The 23,434-nt window shown below is 49.2% G+C and overlaps 1 non-coding gene and 1 pseudogene across 1 annotated transcript; one reads left to right on the top strand and one right to left on the bottom strand.

Annotated features, from left to right (window-relative positions):
* Positions 1-2,578: 2,578 nt before the first annotated feature.
* Positions 2,579-2,685, bottom strand: LOC112438261 (U6 spliceosomal RNA). The gene has a single exon (XR_003026713.2). It is a non-coding gene; the product is annotated as a U6 spliceosomal RNA (small nuclear RNA).
* A 2,010-nt stretch (positions 2,686-4,695) lies between these two features.
* On the top strand, positions 4,696-15,706 carry LOC100986634 (antizyme inhibitor 2-like; annotated as a pseudogene).
* Positions 15,707-23,434: the final 7,728 nt, after the last annotated feature.

The following is a 23,434-nucleotide window of genomic DNA, read 5'->3' as shown; positions in this document are numbered from 1 at the left end:
TATATTTTATATATAATACATGTATTATATATATTTTATATATAATACATGTATTATATATATTTTATATATAATACATATATAATATATATTTTATATTTTATATATATATTTAACTTTTTAATAAGAGAATAACTGGTGATCCTGGACCCCCCTGGATGGATGCAGAGATTGTACAATCTGTTTTTTGTTTTGTTTTGGTTTTTTTAATTTAATTTTTTTTATTATTACACTTTAAGTTCTAGGGTACATGTGCATAACGTGCAGGTTTGTTACATATGCATACATGTGCCATGTTGGTGTGCTACACCCATTAACTCATCATTTACATTAGGTATATCTCCTAATGCTATCCCTCCCCCCTCCCCCCACCACACAACAGGCTCCGGTTTGTGATGTTCCCCACCCTGTGTCCAAGTGCTCTCATTGTTCAATTCCCACCTATGAGTGAGAACATGCGGTGCTTGGTTTTTTGTCTTTGCAATAGTTTGCTGAGAATGATGGTTTCCAGCTTCATCCATGTCCCTACAAAGGACATGAACTCATCCTTTTTTATGGCTACATAGTATTCCATGGTGTATATGTCCCACATTTTCTTAATCCAGTCTATCACTGATGGACATTTAGGTTGGTTCCAAGTCTTTGCTATTGTGAATAGTGCCACAATAAACATACGTGTGCATGTGTCTTTATAGCAGCATGATTTATAATACTTTGGGTATATACCCAGTAATGGGATGGCTGGGTCAAACCATATTTCTAGTTCTAGATCCTTGAGGAATCGCCACACTGTCTTCTACAATGGTTGAACTAGTTTACAGTCCCCCCAACAGTGTAAAAGTGTTCCTATTACTCCACATCCTCTCCAGCACCTGTTGTTTCCTGACTTTTTAATGATCACCATTCTAACTGGTGTGAGATAGTATCTCATTGTGGTTTTGATTTGCATTTCTCTGATGGCCAGTGATGATGAGCATTTTTTCATGTGTCTGTTGGCTGCATAAATGTGTTCTTTTGAGAAGTATCTGTTCATATCCTTTGCCCACTTGTTGATGGGGTTGTTTGTTTTTTTCTTGTAAATTTGTTCGAGTTCTTTGTAGATCCTGGATATTAGCCCTTTGTCAGACGAGTAGATTGCAAAAATTTTCTCCCATTCTGTAGGTTGCCTGTTCATTCTGATGGTAGTTTCTTTTGCTGTGTAGAAGCTCTTTAGTTTAATTAGATCCCATTTGTCAATTTTGGCTTTTGTTGCCATTGCTTTTGGTGTTTTAGACATGAAGTCCTTGCCCATGCCTATGTCCTGAATGATATTGCCTAGGTTTTCTTCTAGGGTTTTTATGGTTTTAGGTCTAACGTTTAAGTCTTTAATCCATCTTGAATTAATTTTTGTATCAGGTGTAAGGAAGGGATCCAGTTTCAGCTTTCTACATATGGCTAGCCAGTTTTCCCAGCACCATTTATTAAATAGGGAATCCTTTCCCCATTTCTTGTTTTTGTCAGGTTTGTCAAAGATCAGATGGTTGTAGATGTGTGGTATTATTTCTGAGGACTCTGTTCTGTTTCATTGGTCTATATCTCTGTTTTGGTACCAGTACCATGCTATTTTGGTTACTGTAGCCTTGTAGCATAGTTTGAAGTCAGGTAGCGTGATGCCTCCAGCTTTGTTCTTTTGGCTTAGGATTGTCTTGGCAATGCGGGCTCTTTTTTGGTTCCATATGAACTTTAAAGTAGTTTTTTCCAATTCTGTGAAGAAAGTCATTGGTAGCTTGATGGGGATGGCATTGAATCTATAAATTACCTTGGGCAGTATGGCCATTTTCACGATATTGATTTTTCCTATCCATGAACATGGAATGTTCTTCCATTTGTTTGTATCCTCTTTTATTTCATTGAGCAGTTGTTTGTAGTTCTCCTTGAAGAGGTCCTTCACATCCCTTGTAAGTTGGATTCCTAGGTATTTTATTCTCTTTGAAGCAATTGTAAATGGGAGTTCACTCATGATTTGGCTCTCTGTTTGTCTGTTATTGGTGTATAAGAATGCTTGTGATTTTTGCACATTGATTTTGTATCCTGAGACTTTGCTGAAGTTGCGTATCAGCTTAAGGAGATTTTGGGCTGAGACGATGGAGTTTTCTAAATATACAATCATGTCATGTGCAAACAGGGACAATTTGACTTCCTCTTTTCCTAATTGAATACCCTTTATTTCTTCCTCCTGCCCGATTGCCCTGGCCAGAACTTCCAACACTATGTTGAATAGGAGTGGTGAGAGAGGGCATCCCTGTCTTGTGCCAGTTTTCAAAGGGAATGCTTCCAGTTTTTGCCCATTCAGTATGATATTGGCTGTGGGTTTGTCATAAATAGCTCTTATTATTTTGAGATATGTCCCATCAATACCTAATTTATTGAGAGTTTTTAGCATGAAAGGCTGTTGAATTTTGTCAAAGGCCTTTTCTGCATCTATTGAGATAATCATGTGGTTTTTGTCTTTTGTTCTGTTTATATGCTGGATTACTTTTATTGATTTGCATATGTTGAACCAGCCTTGCATCCGAGGGATGAAGCCCACTTGATCATTAAAAATATGGAACGCTTCACGAATTTGCGTGTCATCCCTGTGCAGGGGCCATGATAATCTTCTCTGTATCGTTCCAATTTTAGTGTATGTGCTGCCGAAGCGAGCACACAATCTGTTTTTTTAAACAACTTTGTTGAGATATGATTCATATACCATAAAATTTGACATTTCAAAGCATACAATTCAGTGGTTTTTAGCATGTTTGCCAAGTTGAGCAGCCATCATCTCTATCTAATTGCAGAATATTTTCACCACCGCAAAAGGAAACCCTGTCCCCATTAGCAGGCCCTCCCCATTCCTCTCTCCCCTTTCCCCAGTCATAGGCAACCACAAATGTACTCTTTGTCTCTGTGGATTTGTATATTCTGGATATTTTATATGAATGGAATCATATGATCATATATATATTTATTTATTTAACTTTTTAAACCATTTCACTTTTATTCTATTGAGAAGTGAGGTTCCGAACAGACTTTACTTTCCAAACCGTTTACCTATTGTCCCAGCACCACTTCTCTGTCCCCTTCACCTTCTTTGGTGATTGGTGATATGTTCCGATTTTTGCTATCAGCTCTGCTTCTGGGCCCTCAATTCTGCCCCATTGATGTTTCTGTTCAGGATACCTATAGGGTGTGAAGTCAGATAGGAGTTGATCTAAATCCCAGATCTCATGTGTTAGCTGTGACATCCATTTATTAATTTATCCTACAAATATTTACTGAATTCTGTGCCAAGCCTTTTTTTTTTTTTTTTTTTTTTTTTGAGACATGGTATCTATTGCCCAGGCTGGAGTGCTGGAGTGAAGTGGCATGATCACAGCTCACTGCAGCCCCAACCTCCTGGGCTCAAGCCATCCTCCTGCTCAGTCTCCCAAGTAGCTGGGACCACAGGCGTGTGCCACCACAGCCAGCTAATTTTTGTATTTTTTTGTAGAGACAGGGTTTTGCCATGTTGCCCAGGCTGGTCTCCAACTACTGGGCTCAATCTATCCACCCACCTTGGCCTCCCGAAGTGTTGAGATTACAGGCATGAGTCACCACGCCCCGGCCCAAGTCTTATCCTAGGCACTGGGGACCCAGCAATGCAGATTTGGTCCCTGTTTTAAGCAGAGGGACCAATACAATCTGGCAGGGAAAGTTCCTATGGATAGAAACACAGACACAAACAGCAGCAGTGAGAGTGAGGAAGTTTGTATATATTTTCTTTTTATATCTTAATCTTCATAACTGGCCTTAAGGCCCCATTTTCCAGATGAAAAAACTGAGGTTCAGAGCAGTCAACTAACTTGCCCGTTGCAAATTCATTGCGAGTGGCACACCAGGCTTGGTAAGTGGTAAACAAGGCTGATGTCGAGCCCTTGGGATTAAGCCCTCTGCTATACCAAGGAGAAAGGGCCATAGAGGGCCAGTGAGCGAGAGGCAGGCCGGGAGAAAGGAAGAACAGCTGGTCCAAGGTCTCAGAACAGGTTCGTTTCTGGGGAAAGACCCCTATCTCTGCTGCCCCAGGCAGAAGAAGACTTGGGCCCTTTGAAAGGAAAATAAAGCCTCAGGATCCCCAAATCACTAAGCCAAGGGAAAAATCAAGCTGGAAACTATGTCAGGCAAACCCACCTCCCATTTTATTCCTAAATAAGATAGCTACATACCTCCCTCACAAACTGCCCACAAGAAAATTCGTTGTGGGCCTCAAGGTCTTTATCCTAAAACAGTTCTGTTGAATTTCACCCTGGCAATGTAAACTAATAGCTGATCTTCAGAGGTGCAGACAGAAAGTCATCCTTCTGCTCACCTGAGACAAATGCATATCTGATTGTTTCCTCTGCCCTATTGTTTATGTAAAAATGCAGATTCACTGAGTCAGATTAAATTGTGTATTCAGTGGAAGGCTGATCAAGGACTCAATGCAATCTTTCATCGCTTATCAACCTTTTGTCTCTTATGACCTGGAAGCACCCCTGCCGCCTTCAAGCTGTCCCACATTGCCAGACTGAACCAATGTACATCTTACACATATTGATTGATGTCTCCTGGCTCCCTATGAATCAAAGCAAGCTGTACCCCGACCACCTTAGGCACATGTCAGGACCTCCTGAGGCTGTGTGATGGGTGCATCCTTAAGCTTGACAAAATAAACTTTCTACATTGACTGAGATCTGTCTCAGATATTTGGGGTTCACAGCCCTGTCATCTCTGCCCTCCTCCCCACCTCCTGCCCTGGGCATGGCTGGCAGACAAAAACCTGGAGAGCAGCCCACTCCCTGTTGATTGTCCTTCACTGGAACAGGCAGAGGAGGTTCTGGGTCACAGCACAGAGGTGGGGTGTAAGCCTGCAGGAGATTACAGCTGATCCCTGCGGTGGGGCTGCCCCAAGGTGGTGGCTTCAGCCTGGGAGGGCCAGAAGAGCTCAGGTGAGACCTCAGCAGTCCACGTGGGGAGGGAGGGTGGGGAGAGAGTGGGGAGATGACTAGACCCTGAGTGACGCACACAGGCTCCCACTTCCATTCGAAGACACTTCCAGTGAGATGCTTAAATCTGCAGTGGAGGGCAAGAGACACGACCCCAGGAGACAGCAACTGGTCTCTGAGGCGGTGGAAACAGCTCCCTGTTGGAGTCTGAGGCCTTGGTCCTACTCCCAGTTTCACTCCTGGTTTGCTGAATGATCTGGAGATCTCTGGGCCCCACGGCTTTCCATCTGCAGAGTGGAAAGAGTGGATGGGAAGTTTCTAGGTTCCCTCCATTTCTCATCATTGCCGGCATTCGCTTATAACAGGGGTCGGACTCCTCTCTGTGCACCTGTCCTGCGGGCAGACCTAGGAAGGTACATTTTTCTGGCTGGGAGATTTGGGTTGAGCAGTCCAGGGTGGCCGAGGTTTAGAGGGGACAGCTAGGAAGTACTTCCCCTATCCCTTAAGATCTGGGCTGGACTCTGCTCTTCCCATAGGGATTTACCTGAAGCCCAGGAACACCGGAGATCTGACTCCTGAAACTGCCTTTGCAAAATTAAAACACCGAGAGAAATCTAACACAGCTGACTCCATATTGCTGCTTTTTTTAAAAAAAATTAGCTTTTGGTGTACAAGTGTTTTTTTGTTTTGTTTTGTTTTGTTTTTGTTTTTTGTTACATGGATGAATTATACAGTGGTGAATTCTGAGATTTTAGTGCACCCATCATCTGAGTAGGGTTAATTGTACCTAACGTGTAGTTTTTTTTTAATCCCTAGCACCCCTCCAGCCTCCCCCTTCTGAGTCTTTGAAATCCATTATATTACTCTGTTTGTCTGTGTATATTCATAGCTTAGCTCCCACTAGTAAGTGAGAACATACGGTTTTGGGTTTTCCACTCCTGTGTTACCTCACTTAGAATACTGGCCTCCAGGCTGGGCACAGTGGCTCATGCCTGTAATCCCAGCATTTTGGGAGGCCAAGGTGGGCAGATCACTTGAGGTCAGGAGTTGGAGACCAGCCTGGCCAACATGGCAAAACCCTGTGCCTACTAAAAATACAAAAACTAGCCAGGTGCGGTGGCAGGTGCCTGTAGTCCCAGCTACTAGGGAGGCTGAGGCAGAAGAATTTCTTGAACCTGGGAGGTGGAGGTTGCAGTGAGCCGAGATTGCGCCACTGCACTCCAGCCTGGGCGACAGAGCAAGACTCCATCTTAAAAACAAAACAAACAAACAAAAACACACAAAAAACTTATTTGGGAGCTCTGGCTCCCAGGGCCTGTGGGAAGTGGGGAGCTGGGGGCTGGGAGGAGGCTGGGTCATGAGAGCAAGTCTTTTCCAGGATGCCAGGACCATGCCCGGTAGAGGGCTCAGTTGGAGTTTCAGGGATGAGCACCCGCCTCGGGGGCCTGAAGGAAGCCCATGGAAGGCCATGGCCAAAGAAGCTCATCGCCCTGGGGCCAGAAGAATCTGCCCAGCAGATGGTCCTGCGGAGGATCCAGGAGCTTTCTGATTGAGTATGGAGGGAGGTGAGAGACAGGGAGTTGTGAGCCTCAGGTCTTCCTTAGTGGCAAGAAATAAGGCTTTCTGTTTCACCGTTCTGTAACGCCATTAGGCCGTCTCTCTCAAGGCTCTCTTGTGCTGGGGCTAATGGGAAAGCTTGACTTTTGTTCTTCCTGCCCTGCCTGCTTCCACCACTGGGGGTTTTACCCAGTGCCAAGCTGTGGGGTCCTCCAGCTTTGGTCTACAAAGATGATTGTCTGCTTGTCCTCCTGGCTTCCCCGGCTCCCTGGGTTTTTAGGGCTGTGCTGCCTCTGGGCATATTCTCGTCTGGACCTGATTGTCACCATCACTGGAGAACCTGTTGGCAGTGCAGACTCTTTGTCCACCCTAGACCGACTGCATGGAGCACACAGTTGACAGGATCCTGGGGGATTTGCCTGCACATGAAGGCTGGGAAGGCCTGCTCTATACTCACCCGGTGACTTACCATTTCCCCACTGGCTTCCAGGGGCTCCATCCTACCACCCCTCAGATTCCCTTAGGGCACAAAGTCTCAGCTCTCTTACCATCTTCACCACCCCATCCCCGCCAGTCAGGGGACCCTCTTCCTGGTCAGGGAGGGCCTTCTATCGGTGTCACCATGACATTCTTCTTGTACCCTGGCATCCTCTTCTCCCAAGGGCTAAGCTTCCCTAAGAAGTCCGCCTCCTGCCTGGCCACATCTGCCTCCTGCCTGGCCACATCTCTCCCCAGGGACATTATAGAGCCAGACACTGGCATCAATAAGGGGGAGAAGAAGAGAGAAAATTAGAAGAAAAAAATAGATATCTCAAAAATATCCTGGCCTACAGGTGTTCCTGAAGCCATTTCTTTTTGGGATTGAATGTCAACTGTGCTGCTGTCCAGCAGTAAGAACTTGGGTGAGGCACTCCAGCCCTCTGCACCTCAGTGACTGCATCTGTGCAATGGGAATGATTTATATAGTATCTCCATCCCTTCCCCCAGCACAGTGTGTGGCTCATGATAGTTGATTAATCAGCTCATGCTGCCTGAGTCCACGCCTTTTTCTCTGTGGCTCAGTTGGATGGAAGCTCCACAAAGACGAGGATTTTTGATCTGTTTTCTTCACTGCTCTTTCCCCAGTACCCAGACTAGAGCCTGGCACAGAGTAGGTGCTGGATAACCCTGTTGAATGACTGTAGAACAAATAGCCTGGAGCTGCCCCAGCCCAGCAGGCTCCTCTCTCCTACCCAGGACCGTGGCAAGGCAGAATGGAACAGTGTCAAGGGCGGTCTCCCTAGGCTTAGGAGACCTGGGTTCAGACCCTGTCTTTGCCATGCTTTTGCTATAGGACCTTGAGCCAGTGACCACCTTTTTGAGCCTTTGCTTCCCCATCTGCAAAATGGGGATAACAGCAGCCTTTACTTCATAGAGCTGTTATGAGGATTAAGTGAGATAATCCAGCCCCTCAGCCTTTCCTCCCTGTCTCCCTGCCCCGTAGGACCAGTAAGACCCCTTCATACTGGCTGACCTGGACATACTGGCCAGCCGCCATCAGGCCTTCTGCCAAGCCCTGCCACAGGTCTCGCCCTTCTATGCAGTGAAGTGCAACAGTAGCCCTTGGGTGCTGCGTGTCCTGGCCGCCCTGGGCACCGGCTTTGACTGCGCCAGCCAGGTAAGCCTGTGCCCACCGAGGATTAGGCCAGGCCAGCTGGAAGGGGGTGAATCCCATGCTGCTGCTGCTGAGGTCATGAATAAGCGTCCCCTGTCCCGCACAGCACTTGAAATATGCTAAGCACACTGCAGGGGGCCTAACATGCATTCTCCTTGATCCTCCCATCGGCTCTGCAAGGTAGTCAGGGGATCCACATTTCATAGAGGTGGAGACAGCCTTAGGGAGATCACTTGCCCATGGGCCAACATATGGTAAGAGACAGAGATGACCGATCCAAAGTTGGCATTTTTTTCTTACGCCAGGGGTGAAACATTCCAAGGGGTTCTTAGCAGAAAGGGATTCAGCAATGTTGAGGAAGGGTAGAGCCGAAGCCCAAGGGTGGGAAGGGGGAGAACTCAGGATGGGAGTATTTTGCTGAGCCTCTCTCCTTCCTTCCTTTCTTTTTAAGACTAGTCAAGTGTAGTAGTGAGAAGTGGGGAAGAAGAGTAGAACAAGGAGTTCATCTGTAACTGACTGTTAACAGTCAATTGAGATAACTCACTGCCTTCGGACCAGCCCTTCCTCCCTTTCTGAGGAGCCCTCCATTAAGCAGGATTAAGCGCACCTGCTGCCTCTAGGAAGCCAGGCCATCTCCTCTCTCTGCAGCTGAAATTGATGGGAGGGGGGTTGGTTCTAAACTGAGACTATGAGCACCTGGAGTGCCCGGCACATTGAGACTATGAGCCCTGCCCTGCCCTTCCCTGCCCTGCAGGGACTCCATAATGAGCACCCCGTCAGCCCCATGCAGGGCTCCTGCCTGAAAGTGAGGGAGCAGGGGGTGAGACCCAACCCGGGGTTTTATCAGGGCAGCCTCTTTGGCTCACGCACAGTGTTTCTGTCCCCACATAGTTGGGGTGGGGGCAGTGAGGCAGCCCCCAACCCTGGCTCTTGGCCACCCCAGGTGGAACTGGAGCAGGTGCTGGGCCTGGGTGTGGCCCCCTCGCGCATCATCTATGCCAACCCCTGCAAGCCTGCCTCCCACATCCGGTATGCTGCCCAGCACGGGGTGCAGCTCCTGACCTTCGACAGCGAGGAGGAGCTCACCAAGGTGGCCCAGCACCACCCCAGGGCCAGGTGAGACCAGCAGGGGTGCAGGCAGCTAGGTGAGGGTCAGCAGTAAAGAACGAATCACCCAACACAGCACACCCCTGACAAATGCTGGTCTGAGACAAGTGAAGGGGAGGACCCTCAAGGCCCAGCCATTTTAAGAGGGTCTGGCAGCTGCCTTTGGAGTGAGACAGCCCAGGTTCAAATCCTGGCATTGTTGCTTACCTGATGTATGCATTGGGCAAGCCTTTTTTTTTTTTTTTTTTTTTTTTTGAGACAGAGTCTCTCTCTGTTGCCCGGGCTGGAGTGCAGTGGTGCGATCTCGGCTCACTGCAACCTCTGCCTCCTGTGTTCATGCCATTCTCCTGCCTCAGCCTCCTGAGTAGCTGGGATTACTGGCGCGTGCCACCATGCCTGGCTAATTTTTGTATATTTAGTAGAGACAGGGCTTCACCATGTTAGTCAGGCTAGTCTTGAACTCCTAACCTTGTGATCCGCCTGCCTTGGCCTCCCAAAGTACTGGGATTACAGGTGTGAGCCACCGTGCCCAGCCAAGTTTCTTTTTTTTTGAGACAGAGTTTTTCTCTTGTTGCTCAGGCTGGAGTGCGTGGTGCAATCTCAGCCCACCACAACCTCCACCTCCTGGGTTCAAGTGATTCTCCTGCCTCTGCCTCCGGAGTAGCTGGGATTACAGGTGCCTGCCACCACATCTGGCTAATTTTTTGTATTTTTAGTAGAGATGGGGTTTCACTATGTTGGCCAGGCTGGTCTCGAACTCCTGACCTCAGGTGATCCACCCGCCTCAGCCTCCAAATGTTCTGGAATTACAGGCTTGAGCCACCGTGCCCCGCCTGGGCAAGTCTCTTTTAACATTTTTAACACTCGGTTCCTTCATTTACAACATGGGGGCATGTTGTCTGGCACATAGTAGGTGCTTACCAATACTATCATTTTTCTACCCTCCCTTCTCTGGGTGTACCTGGGGAAAAGTAGATGTACACACACGTGTGTTGGGCTGGTGTGATGGCCACATGGAATTGGTGGCATTGGAAAACCTCCCAGATGTGGGGATCAGCTGGGCCCGGGTGGGGGTGGTATAAGAAGCCCTGGGCCCTTTGCCATCTCTAGCTAAGTGCTCTCTCCCTCCTCCCTATCCTCGGTGTCCCTCCTCCGGACTTCTCCTCCGGCTGAGGACCCAGGACAGTCAGAACACCTTCCCTCTGAGCACCAAGTTCGGGGCCAGCCTGGAAGCATGTGGGCACCTGCTCACGTCTGCCAGAGACCTGGGGTTGGCTGTGGTCGGAGCCAGGTGAGTGACGCCTGAGGACTCCAGGAGCCCTGGGTTCTGGTCCTTCCCTTGCTGTGGATAACTGCGACAGAGACAGAGAGACACAGTCACACATAAGGCACGAAACCACTGGGGCCAAATGCAGAAACAAACAGCTGGAAATATAACTGATTACACTGGCATAAGTGTAATCAGTTGGGGCCCATGGCAAGCTGTGGCCCCTCTCTGGGCCTGTGAGACCCCATCTGTCTAAAGGGGCAGGATATGATGTGAAGGTTACTCAAGGCCTCCCTGCTCTGAGGCCCTGGGGTTTGGGGTCTTGTTGTGAAGTGTCCATGAGGCGAAGGGCAGCCCATGTGGCAGTGCTGGGATCATGGGCTCCATGGCAGTGTGTGTCTAAGTGTGTGTACGTGTGAATACTCAGGGTGAGTGCCCCTTCGTAGGTGCCTCGTTGGCCTGAGTGTGCAGCTATCTGAAAGCACACACTTATGCCAGTGTAATCAGTTATGTTTCCACTGTTTGTTTCTGCATTTGGCCCCAGTGGCTTCATGCCTTATGTGTGACTGTGCCTCTCTGTCTCTGTTGCGGTTATCCACAGTCTGTGTGGCTTTGTGGTTTGGAACATGTGTTTCAGTACATATCTCTCACCATGTCACATGCACTGGCTGTGCTAGCTTCCACCTGGGCTCCAACTGCCAGACGCCCCCAGAGCTTCACACAAGCTATCGCTGACTGCCGGTGCATGTTGGAAATGGGCCACAGGGCTGGGCATGATATGAGCTGCCTGGACATTGGAGGGGGCTTCCCCAGAATGAAGGGCTCCAGGCCCAAGTTTGAGGAGGTGAGCTGGCACGGGCGCTGGGGGTGTTCAGGGAGGTCCGCATGTGTGCCCAGGCATGGGTGTGTGTGGGGAGTCTGTGTTCATGCATGTACCTCTGTGTGTTTAGGCCTCTCTGGTGTATCTCTGTGCTCTGTGTGCACAGGTGGGTATGTGTGTATGTGCATGTCTTGGCTTTGATGTCCCCCAAAAGCAGACTCTGAGACAAACACTTGGATACAAGTAGTTTTTTTGGAGATGATCTGTGGAAGCGCCAATGAGGAAGTCAGGAAAGACAGATAGAAGGGAGAAAAGTCAAAAGAAAATTCATCTATGAGCTGGTTACCACTGTGGGCCGCTGCACCAGTCCCCCTGGGGACAATGTAGAACCTCAGAATCATCCCACTAGAGGACATGGGGCTGGTCCTTTATTCACCAACTCCTGTCCCTCTTTGGTTGAAGGCTGTGGTCTGGGGGTGTTAATTTCCTCACATTCCAGCTAGTTTCCGAGGGTGCTGGAGAAAGCCCACAGAATGAGAAGCAAAGGGAGGCAGGCGCTGGAGGCTGGAAATCATTTTGCACGGGCAGATGAGCTCAGGTAGGCTGAGGGGAGGTGGCACAGGGTGTCTACTGCAGCTGCAGCAAGGTGTCTGGGGGCTGTGCCTCTCTGTGTGTCTGTGTGTCTGTATATGTATATGTTTTCCTGTAGAATGTAGAATTCTTGTTAGCATCACCAATACAGTTACAGTTACAGTTGGGAGTTTACATTCCCCGGGTCCACAAGACACTCGCCTTCTTACGGTGCATCAGATTAAATTGCTGCACCTTTGGACTTCTCAGGGAGCCTGGTGGCCAGCAACCCCACACAAGTGACCTCCTGTCTCTCAACTTCTGTTTCCTCTTTGGTAAACAGGGATAATTCTAATGCCTACCCTGCAGGGTGCCTCGGGGATGAAAGGACTGATGCAGGTAAGGCGTTGGCACAGGTGCTGGCACATCAACATGTGCTGGATGAGTTAACCTCTTCCTGCTGTCCCTCCACCCCATTCCGGTTGGTGAGAGTGATCAGTGCTGCCCTGGCCCAGGACCTCCCTGAGGAGCGTGGTGTCAAGGTCATCGCAGAGCCTGGCTGCTTCTATGTGGAGTCTGTCTGCACGGCCGTTGTCAACATCAGTGCCAAGAGGGCTGTGCTGGAGCCCGGTGGGTGGGCCAGGATGGCACTGGGTGGGGAGGCCATTGTCCAGGTGTCCCCAGGCCCTGGAGGAGAGGAAGGGCAGAGGGTTGAGCTCTGTCCCAGGAGCTGGGGGTCAGAGTAGTGACTGAGTATTCCCCAGGAGGCAGCCAGAAGCTGATGTATTATCTCAACGATGGCCACTATGGCTCCTTCCGCCTCTGCCACCGAGAGCCTGTCCCAAGGGTTTCCATCGTGGTGAAGGTAAGGGGGCCACTCCAGCCCCAAGTCTATTCCCTTACCTTGAGGTGCCTTGTGCCTCCCCCACTGGGAACAGTGGCTGTGCTGGACCCCAGAGGCAGGTCCTGGCCTGCTGCTTAGAGCACACGTGGACACGTACATGATGTGTGCTCACAGATCAAAGCATGTGCAGCAGCTGGATATGTGGGCCTCCTCAGGCAAAGGGGCGATCACCAGAACACAAAGGCGTGGGCTGTTTTCCAAAATATTGAAGTTCTTCTCCCTGGTGGCTTAAGAGCCATTCCTTCTCCCTAGTGGTTAAAGAGCTATTCCCCCGAGTCCACCAGGGGCCTCCCTGCCGACACCCTTGCTGCTCAGTCCCTCCCATGATCTGGCAACAAAGCTTCAATACCTGACCCTGTAGGGCCAACAGGATCTTCCTCCAGCTCTACAGCAGTTGTCTCCTAATGTGATGGGTTGGTGTCCGGGCCACACTGCTTTGTAAATATCTTGACTGTTTCTCCCAGACAGTGAACGTCTTGGTGTGTGCACACATTTGGTCATGTATATGACATGTGTCTGCATGCATGTGCGAGTGTGTACGTGTGTGAAGTGTTTCTGGGTGTGTGTCTTCGTGTGTGTATTTGCCTCTCTTCTCATCGGAAGGAGTGAGTTCTGGATGTGGAGGAACCAGTAGGAGACCCTGTGTTTGGTTCCCACAATAGTTTTCAATTTTAGTTGCCCATATTAAAAAACCTAGACATATTTCATAAAAGCCTGGATTTTCTTAGCTCCTCTCAAACATTTGAGAGATCTGATGATACATGGCCTGCAGAACAACAAGGCAACAAATAATTCAACAAATTAGTCTAGCATGTCAGGCACTGTGATCTGCTGGAACGGGACTTCCAGCAGTGGCTTTCCCCTTTGGACAGACATTGACTTTCCAGTTTGTTGTAAGACTTACCTGGCCCATTTCACTCATTTGTGTTACCTGCTTGACCTCTAGGTAATTGAGTTTTCAACTGCTGCCTTATAGCAATTATTGAAGACAACAGCCCCACTTGCAGAGGAGGAATCTGAGCCCTTACTTGTAGGCACATCAGACCTGGCCAGGCTGGGCAGGGGCCATGGAGGATGGGTCCCAGCCAGTATACACCCGTGTGCCCCTGGGAGTGTCCTTCCGGGTCTTTGAGTGCCTTCCAGATAAGGGGGTGGGATAGCCCAGCCTGCTGTCTTTTCTGACCCCCTTTCCTATGTCACACAGGAGTTCTGCTCAGAGCCGCCCCTCTTCCCCTGCACCCTCTATGTCCCATGTGCGATGCCTTTGACAGGCTCTTCTTGGAGGATGGGCGGCTGCCTGAGCTGGACGTAGGTGATTGGCTGGTCTTCCCCTCCATGGGCGCCTACATGTCCTCCATGAGCTCCAGCTTCAATGGCTTCCTGCCCGCCACCATCTGCTACACCATGGGCCCCCAGCTCAGGTGCCTAGGAGTTGGGGTTGAAGAGGAAGCAGGAAACCTCACACTCATTTGAGCTTGGGGTGGGAACTGGCCCCAGGGAATCTCCCTTCCCCTGTTGACTCACTGAAGTCAAAGTGTCCATCTGACCTTTGGACTCTGATCTGCCTCTGGCCCCCCTCCCAGGGAGGTGGAGAATTGCAAAGAGATCCCCAGGCTCTCTAGCCACTGGCTGGCCCTACTCCTGCTTCAGACGCCCACTGCCCCAGCTCTGCCTCCAGGCCCCAGCTCTGCTGCTGTGTGTGCAGCCTCAGGGCTGTAGGCAAAGGCCTTGACACCCACCCTGTACCCCATGTCCTTTCCCCATGAGCCTTCTGGAGGCAGAGGCTTAACCCAGAGCCAGCTAGGCTGGAGGGCTTTAAGACACTCTGGTAGGTAGGCCCCTGGGAACAGTTGGGAGTTGGGATGGCAGGGAGGATGCAGAGGTTTGGGTAACTATGAAATCCTATGCAGACCTTCCAAAAACATCTTGCTGTCATTTTGGGTCAGTTATTTCCTTTTCTCTTTTCATTTCTTTTCTTTTCTTTTTTCTTTTCTTTCTTTCATTTTCCTTTCCTTTCCATTCCTTTCCTTTTTTCTTTCTTTTCTTTCTTTCCTCCCTCCCTTCCTCCATTCCCTTTCTCTTTCTTTCCTCTCCTTTTGAGACAGAGTCTTACTCTGTCGCCCAGGCTGGAGTGCTGTGGCATGATCTCGGGTCACTGCAGCCTCGACCCCTCAGGGCTCAGGTGATCCTCCCACCTCAGCCTCCTGAATAGCTGGGACTATAGGTGTGTACCACCACACCCGGCTAATTTTTATATTTTTGGTAGCGATGGAGTTTTGCCATGTTGCCCAGGCTGGTCTCGAACTTCTGGGCTCAAGCAATCCGCCTGCCTCAACCTCCCAAAGTGCTGGCATTACAGGTGTGAGCCACCGCATGCCTGTGTCTTTGGTCAGGTCTTACACTGACTTTTCTCAGCAGCGGCCTGCCCTGCCCACCCTCCTTGTCATTTGCCTCTGCATCCCTCCTTTCCCACTCTCTTGAACGGTGGTTGAAGGGGATGCATTAGAAGCTACTTCTTCACAGAGTGACTACAAAAAATGAGCTATTGATCTTTTATGTTAAATAATGCAGCCCACACACCTGCTCAATTCATACCTAACTGGTGTCAGTTTACATCCTTAAATTCATCCTGCCGCTCCTCCCCGCTTTTTATTTACTCATGCCCTTGCCTTGTCCCAGAAAGCGTTTCTATAAAGTTCATCAACATATCATAGTGGTTAAGAGCATGTCACTGGAATAAGGAAGAACTGGGCTCAAATTTAGGCACCACTGCTACTAGCTTTGAATTTGGGCAGGTTAACTAACTTAGTTGAACTCTAGTTTTCCTTGTAAAATAGTGGTAATAATAATAACTTTAACTTCCCCATAGGGTTGTTGGGATTAAGAGAGGGATGAATATATCATTTAGGGCCAGCCTTTCCTTCGGCCACCCTGTTCTTGCTGGCTCTCCTCCTGGAGTCTAGATGTCACAGAGACCCCACCGTGCATCCTGGGTCTTTTCATAGAGTGTTGGTAGGGTGTCCCACTCAGGCCAAGCCAGGATGTGTGCCCAATGCTAGGGGGACAGGGGAGGCAGGTACAGACCCAGTCTTCGAGTTGTCCTGAGGCCCGTGGAAAGCTAAAGGCAGGCGCAGCTGGCTGCAGCACAGGGAGGAACATGGGACATACTTTGAGGACAGTTCAGGTGGAAGCCATCCATTTGGAGGAGTGGGTGGCTTCTTGGAGGGAGAATGGTGGGACCTGGAGGCAGAGCAGACTCAGTAGGTAAAAGTGGGTAGGAAGCGTGGCTCAGGTGTGGGAACAACTTGGCTCAGGCATGGGAATGAGCCTCTGCTCAGAGAACAGTGAGTGGCCAGGATTGGAGATGAGAAACAGAGATTGCAGAGCCTGGGGACACAAGGTGACCAGTTTGCCTGGATTTGTCTGGAACATTCCTGGTGCTAGCACTGTAAATCCTGAGTCCTAGGAAGCTCCTGAGTCTCAGGCAAACCAGATGGTTGGGGAGGGAGAGGAGGGAGAGGAGGAGCTCGTCACACCCCAAGGCCACATTCCTGTAGCTATAGCAGGTACAGCCATTGATTTCTCAGCTTTCAGCTCAGCCAAGGAAGGTGTCTCCCCTCCCTTCAGCAGGGCCTCTCCCACCCTCTCTGCTACCACTCAACTCAGCCAGGTCCTCAGGGATCCCAGAGTCCCTGGAGCTGAAGAGGAACTTCCCCTGACATGTGGGAAGCAAAGAGCAGATTGGGGTAACAGAGGCCACTCAGAGAAGCTAGAGGAGCTCAACAGCCCATCCAGTCAGGTGCATCTCATGAGGGCATCCCAGAACATCAAATTTCCCACCTGCAAAATGGTCTTGGTTATGCCCAAACACTCAGGATATAAGAAGCACGGATTATGGGTACGATACTTAGGGGTGTGAGCAGGCTTTGGGAAATGTGAACTCTTTCCAGATGGAAGACATTCCAGTGAGTTTTCTTTGCCCCTGGGGGGTGGGAGAGGGTGAGTGGGTCTGAGTATGTAAGTCACAGGTCTCCAGGTCTAACCAACCAGTGGCGGGGTGAGTAGTTTGGTGGGAAGGACAGTTAGGAACAGGTAACTAAAGGTGACTTAGGTCAGAGCAGGTGACCAGGGGTGATTCAGGTCAAAGCAGGCGACTGGGATGAGTCAGGACGCAGAGCAGGTAACCAGGGGAACAGATGTGAACTGTTGATTAAAACTGGGGGGAAATGTTGTTTACTGAAACTACGGGGAAGTTAAACTTTAAAATGGAGGACAAAGAACTGAACATATTGACATATTGATTCTTTGAAGAGAAATTTTGAACTCATTGTATCCAACAGGAGGATCATGTGAGCCCAGCAGTTTAAGGCCAGCCTAGGCAACATAGAAAGACCGTGTCTTATTTTTAAAAATGAAATAAAATAAAATAAAAATGACAGAAATGTATTCTCTCATAGTTTTGGAGGTTCGAAGTCTGAAGCCAAGGGTTGGCAAGGTCACTCTCCCTCTGAAGCCTCCAGGGAAGAATATTTCCTTGCCTCTTGCATCTTCCAGTAGCCCCAGGCCTTTTCTGGCTTCCGGCAGCATAACTCTAGTCTCTGCCTCACAACGTTTTTCTCTTTGTCTCTGCGACCTCTCGTCTTCTTATAAGGACACCAGTCATCCAGTGGACACAAATTTTGTGGGGGCATGATTTAACTTCAACCTCCAACCCCCTGCCGCAGGTCACCCTTTGGCCCTTATGGCCTCCAAGTCTTGAGGCTGGAGCTCACTTCTCAGCCTGGGGTCGTCTGTGTCTACTTTCCATAGCACCAGGATTCACCTCTGCTGGTGGTTCCCAGGTTCTCTCTCCAGCTGTGACCTCTCTCCCACACTCCAGACCTGAAAATCTCACAACCTCTTGATCACCGACCCAAGGATGTACCACAGTTCACTCAGATTCAACACAAGCCAAAGGGAGCCCGCTATGGGCCCCCATCTAGCAGAAGGGCTGCTTCCCTTAGCCAGAGTGTACCTCACTCCTCAGCTAGAAATCTGGGCTTTGTCCTCCATTTTGAACTTCTCCATCACCTCCCTCATCAATGGGCCACCAAGTCATTCACACTGGAGGTGGTAGAGAAAGCCTACTGTGTGCCAACAGCTTTTTTTTTTTTTTTTTTTAAATCCTCCCTGTTCTACTCCCAGAATGTCTCATGCACACAGCCCCTCCCTTCTCCCCTCTCTCCCAGGTCACTGTCAGGTTCCAGCCCCTCACTAGTTCTCTCCAGAGCCAGCATAACAGCCTGGTGGCCTCCCTGCTGTGGTCTCATTTTCTCTAATCCATTGACCACATGACCCCACAGAGCTCCTTCTTTTTTCTTTTTTTTGGAGACAGTCTCGCTCTATCCCCTAGGCTGGAGTGCAATGGCATGATCTTGGCTCACTGCAACCTCTGCCTCCTGGGTTCAAGTGATTCTCATGCCTCAGCCTCCTGAGTAGCAAGGACTATAGGCATGCACTACCATGCCTGGCTAATTTTTGTATTTTTAGTAGAGATGGGGTTTCACCATGTTAGCCAGGCTAGTCTTGAACTCCTGACCTCAGGTGATCCACCTGCCTTGGCCTCCCAAAGTGCTGGGATTACAGGCATTTGCCACCACACTTGGCCACCACAGAGCCCCTTCCAATGTGCTCTCCTGAGCCTGCTGCCCACTGTGTAATCCCATTTGTGGCAGCCCATACGTGCAGGATAAAGTCCAAGTGCCCTAGTGTTATGGGATCTTTGGGGTGTCAATTTTTTGGCTGGAAACATCTGTGGCCACAGCACCTTTGCCCAAGTTCTTGTCCTGTGTCCAGGAAGAATGAGGTATGCAGACAAGCAAAGAGCGAACAAGATGAAGAAGAGTTTTATTTAGTGTTACAACAGCTCAGAGACTGGCAGTGTGTAGCTCCTCTCTGCAGGCAGGTCATCTGTCCAGTGTTCAGTTCTCAGCAGAGAGGAGGCCTTGGAGAGGGTGGCTCCTCCCTGCCAGCAGGTTGTCTCTGTAGCTCTCAGTGGAGAAGGTAGATCCTCTCTGCAGCTAGTCATCCCATCATCTCCAGCTATCAGCAGAGAGTACTCCTCTCTGCAGCTGGTTATGCCATTGTCTCTCTGCCCTTTTCATCCTCTGGCCATCCTCTGATCTGCTCTGGCTGAGCCTAGGGCTTTTATGGACCTTTTATCGGGGAGGAAGTCCATGCCAATTGGTCCACGGGCAGCCATGGGTGGGCTGGAAGAGGCACCATGAGTCCCTACTCCAGTCCATGGGACTGGCAGCCTGGCCCGCAGCCTTCAGGCCTTCCCTGACCTGAAAGTGGGGTCTTACTGGGGACCTGCCCCCTTCTGCCCAGGACTCTGTCTGCCTCCCGCTGCCATTCAAGGCCCCAGGGCTTGGCCCCAACCCCGCTCTGAGATGGGAGCAGGTGCCAGGAGCAGATAGAGGCCAGGCAGCGGGAGCAGACACCCCTGAGCCTGCAGGCCACCACTGGGCCCTTTGTCCCACCAGCAGAGGGAGAGCTGACCTTCTTCTCTTACATTCTCAGCACCTGTGAGGTGGAAGGGGGTGCTTTTATGATCACTTCCTGAAAGAGAGGCTCACAGAACTGAACTAATGTGCTTGTCATCACACAGCTGGTGACAGTGGAGGATTGTCTAACACCAAGTCTCTCATTCCCTTGGTGGCCAGCCCCTCTCAGACCTCAGCAAGGCCCTCTGGGCCTTCATGGGAGAGCAGTGTCCAAGGAATGCGGTGTCGTGCTTGCGGCTCTGCCAAGGGCTTCTTCTTTGGGCTCTGCCTCTAGCTGCTTCTCACAGGGGCGGATTCATCATAAAGCAAATGCGGCTGAACCCCCGGTGGTCTTCATTCTTCTCCAACCCCTTTCAAGACCCAGGGATGGGCTCAGCAATTCTGTTTTAATAATTTTGCATTCTGTCCCTTAAATCTTAAAGAGAGCCCCCGATCTGTATAGCTTCTGATCCCACACAACCTCTCAGGGCTCCAGGGTCCTGAGGAGGATAGCCAGGTCGCTGTGGGCCTGTGGTGGAGTCAGTGGGCACCCAGGGCTTCCTGGTGGGTCAGGTCCCTGGTCACAGACTGAGCCAGCCAGCATCAGCCTCCGATCTCCAGGCCCCCGCGGTGAGGGCCCCAGTGCCCCTGACAAGGCTCTGCTCTAAAGGGCTGTTGGCCTTGAACAAGCTGCTCTCCTGCCTCGGTTTCCACTTCAGGATGGAGACATGAATGAGAGAAGTGTCCCTGAAACTCCTGAGGGCTTTCCAGTTCCTGGTTTCCTGTCTTTCCTGAGGCTGAATTCTTCGCCTGCTTTCTCTGAGATCCCTCACTTTCCTGCCAAGAAATTTCCTCTTTAGTCTGTTCAGAGTGAAGTGCAAATCAAAATTAAAAAGTGCAAGTTCAAAGTGCAATCAAAACAAACAAACAAACAAACTTTGGCTAAGGCAAAACCAAACCAAAACAAAACAACCCAACTATCTCTTTTAGTAGATTTTTGACTCTGCAGCATGTGTTGAATAGAGCCCATGTGAGTTAGGCTGCCCAGGGCCTGAGTGACATTGCGTACTGTGGGGAGTGTGTGCTTTTGTTCAAGTGGTGGCTCTCAGGAAGCCAGGAGGAGATTTGGACAAAAGTTGGAAAGGTTGCAAGAATATGTAAGCTTGGACTGACATGGCTGATTGGGTTTGGGCCAGTTTGAGCTGGTTTTATCTGGTTGGATCCAATACAGTACGGACTCGGGAGGCCAAGGACGGTCTTGGCAAGTTTGGACCAGTTTTTGCCATTTGAGCTGACTTGGGCTGGCTTGAGCTGGTTGCTCATCACAGTGGCAAAAAAGAAGAACCCTTGGGCAGGGGTGTTCAGGGTCAGGAGTGGAGGAAGGGAAGCTATGCTCATTGTTCGTGGCACTTGGTAGAGCTGTGCATCTTTACAAAAGCAATTTACAGTACAGGCACCCCTCATTTTATTGCACTTGCTTTGTTGCACCTGCAGATATTTTTTGTGTTTTTGTTTTGTTTTGTTTTACAAATTGAATATTTGTGGCAAAAGTTTGTGGCAACCCCTTGTTGAGCAAGTGTACTGACACCTTTTTCCCTAAAGCATGTGCTCACTTTGTGTCTCTGTGTCATGTTTTGGTAATTCTTACAATATTTCAAACTCACTCTTTTCTTTCTTTCTTTCTGTCTCTCTTTCTTTCTTTTCCTTCCTTCCTTCCTCCTTTCTCCTTTCCTTTCCTTTCCTTTCCTTTCCCTTTCGGGTCTAGCTTTGTTACCCAGGCTGGAGTATGGTGATGCAATCTTGGCTCACCCCAACCTCTGCCCAGGTTCAACTGATTCTCGTGTCTTTGCCTCCCAAGTAGCTGGGACAACAGGTGCAAGGCACCACGCCCAGGTAATTTTTTTTTTTTTGTATTTTTATTAGAGATGGGGTTTCGCCATGTTGGCCAGGCTGGTCTCGAACTCCTGACCTCAAGCGATCTGCCCATTTCTGTCTCCCAAAGTGCTGGGATTACATGTGTGCGCCACCACACCCAGCCCAAACTTTTTCATTTCTACTGTATCTGTTATGGTGATCTGTGATCACTCATGTTTGATGTTTCTATTGTAATTGTTTTGGGGTGCCACAAATTGCACCCATATAAGACAGAGAACTTAAGAAATATTGCATGTGTTCTAACTACTACATCAATCAGTGGTTCCTCTACTCCTCTCTCCTTCTCCTCAGGCCTCTCAATTCCCTGAGACCCAACAATATTAAAATTAGGCCAATGAATAACCTTAAAATGGTCTCTACATGTTTAAGTGAAAATGTCACACATCTCTTGCTCTAAATCAAAAATTAGAAATATTAAACTTAGTGAGGTAAGTGTATTGAAAGCCAAAATAGGCCGAAAGGTAGGCCTCTTATACCAAACAGCATAGTTGTGACTACAAAGGAAAAGTTATCCTCAGCTTTTCATGTGTATTGGCTTATTCAGTCCTCATAACAACCCTACCAAGTAGCATGTGTTAGCCTCACCATTTGGCAGAGGAAAATGGAGGCACAGAAAGGTCAAGTACTTGCCCAGATCAGCAGCAGAACAGGCTCAAAGGTTGGCAGTCTGGTTGCAGAGTCCATGAACTTCACTACCACACTCCACAGCAGTTGTGAGACCATGGGCAAGCCATCTAAACTTTTGAACTTTAATATCTTCATCCATAAAATGGGGACGATAATACCCTGCCCCATTGCCCAGTGAGTGTGTACACCCTTAACTCGGTGCATAGGCCTGGGTTGGCTTGTTCCAGTCTCATTCATTTCTCCCCACCTGACCCTACACCTGAGTCAGAGTATCTCATGTTGGCTGAGCTTGAAGTATGCAGGAGCACACCCCAGAAAGGCCAGGGCACAAGCCCTGCTTGGGGTGGAGCAGGGAGGGCCTGCTCTGCCCCACTGGGGTGTTCTTACGTGGAAGTGGGTGTGGGATGGTCCCTCTGGGAGAACTCTCTCCCTCCAGCCTCCCTGCGGAGTCACCCAGGGAACTGAATCACAGCACAAGTGAAATGGGAAAAGTTCCCTTATCCCCCTCGCAGGGCCTGCAATGGGGGTGTGGCTCGCTTATTTGGTACCCTGCTGCTCAAACCTCTAGGGGGAGCATGCAGATGGGCAGGTTGTGGGGCTTCAACCCCAAGGCAGCGTCTAGGGGTGAATGCTTACAGCTCCTGAAGCCCCAATGGGTGTGTGTTACAGAGTGCTCTTTTAGTTTTGCCATCTGTAGGCAGCTTGTGTTAATCAGCTCAATTAGACCCTCTGCCTTATCACAAGGACAGAGGGCTTTCTGTATCCCAGGGTTTTTGCCTTGGTGTACTGGAAGAATCAGATCACAAGTGGGCTTAGGGACCGAGTGCAAGTTTTTATTGAGTGGAAGTAGCTCTCAGCAGATGGGGGAGCCAGAAGGGAGATGGAGTGGGAAGGTGAACTATCAAGATAAAATCAGTCTACTACTCCATAACAGAGGTAAGGAAGAGTATGCATGGAATACAGGACATCCTTTAGAGCATCTCTTAGTATTACCATGCCCTTTGATTAAGGTCAATGGGAAACTACAATAGCCCAATCCAGGCAGGACTACAAATAGCCCAGAGCCCTCAGGAATGAAGGTTTGGGTCACTCCACCAGGAAAAAAAACACAACCTGCTGAGGTGCTTGCTGAAGGCAAAGGGAATACAGAATGGGTAGTAGAAGAAGGTAGTCATCAATACCACCTATGACCATGTGACCAGCTGCAGAAATGAGGACTGTAACTATCATGAGTATTTCCTCCTTCTTTGGCTAAAAACATGTTTGTGCATGTATACACTTGTACGAAGAAAATATATCCATTTTATTTCCTTTTCCTTTATCATGTGACATAAGATTTACTGACTTCATATCAACATTTAAGTATTATTAACTTTATGTAATAATATTTGGGTTGGGGATTGGTGGGTTTCCAGTTATACCAAGGATAGTTGTATTATTTTAGGCATAATTATGACCTTATTATTGTCTTTATTTGAAGATTATGT

This window comes from Pan paniscus, chromosome 1 (genome assembly GCF_029289425.2).
Source record: "Pan paniscus chromosome 1, NHGRI_mPanPan1-v2.0_pri, whole genome shotgun sequence".
Lineage (NCBI taxonomy): Eukaryota > Metazoa > Chordata > Mammalia > Primates > Hominidae > Pan > Pan paniscus.
Note: the sequence above shows the minus strand (reverse complement) of the source record. Positions and strands in the feature narration are given on the sequence as shown.